The following is a 1,097-nucleotide window of genomic DNA, read 5'->3' as shown; positions in this document are numbered from 1 at the left end:
CATAAAAGAGAATAAAACCAGTGATGGACACAGACGATTGGAAAGGGTCGTTATATCCACAGATAACGGAGCACAAAGAATACATAGCAAGGTTAAGGGACAGATGTAACTGAGGTAAGAGGAAGAAGGGGAGGAAGGGTCACGACGCGCGAGGACTTGAAAGACAAAAGGAAGGGTGACGACGAGCAGGGAACATAGAAGGGGAGCCACTAATACAACAATAACAAAAGCGAACGCGTAGGCGAAGCAGACGAAGAAACAACAAATGATAATGCAATCGACGGACACAGGACTAACGTGAGCGAAAGACGGGGCAGATCAACGAGGCTGACTAAGGGCGGAGCAAAATCTTGATAAGTAGATTTGTAAATCAGAATAAGAAAGTCAGGATAAGTAAATAAGTAGCTCTTCATAAGTGACTAAGCAAATGTTCACAGGTAAACGAGAAGAGGGAAGGAGAACAGGAGGCACTGGCAGACGAGTCCCTGGAAGAAGGGTGGTCGAAGGGGGAAGTAAACACGAGAACCACTCCTTTTATGCGGCCGCCGGAGCAGGGCTGACGGAAGCCGCATTGCAAAGTGGATATTGCTGCGCCGAAGGAGAAAACGCTCGACTCGGAGAGGAAGAAAAGAGTGCGAGTCGTATTTCATTTTTGGATGAAGAAAGTCCGTTAGTTCAACGTTGCCATGCGTCGCTTTTGGTCCCGAGAGCAACTGCCCTTGCATAGGATAAGGCAACAGAAGTTTATTAGGATTATTTGAAAGGAGAAATGTTTCGTAAAACGTCAATGTTTCTATAATTCTATAGCAGTGGTTTCTAAGCCATGGTCATAATGTCTGAAATAAATAAAACAAAATCCATATCTGGATATGTAAGTAAAAGTTATTATTATTTTTTTTAACACTAATACTTTCCCGTTGCAAATTTATTGAATTGCATTATTTAGTAATATAAACCTATATAAACAGAATGACGTAAGCTCATAAACACATGTAAATATAACTTACATGGAAATGGCTGCATATAACTACATGTTCACACATTTAAGGTCGCTAACCCAAGTTAACACTGTATTTAAGGTCGCAAACAAAACTGTT

Source organism: Penaeus monodon, chromosome 24, assembly GCF_015228065.2.
Source record: "Penaeus monodon isolate SGIC_2016 chromosome 24, NSTDA_Pmon_1, whole genome shotgun sequence".
Lineage (NCBI taxonomy): Eukaryota > Metazoa > Arthropoda > Malacostraca > Decapoda > Penaeidae > Penaeus > Penaeus monodon.
This window is presented reverse-complemented; position numbering follows the sequence as displayed.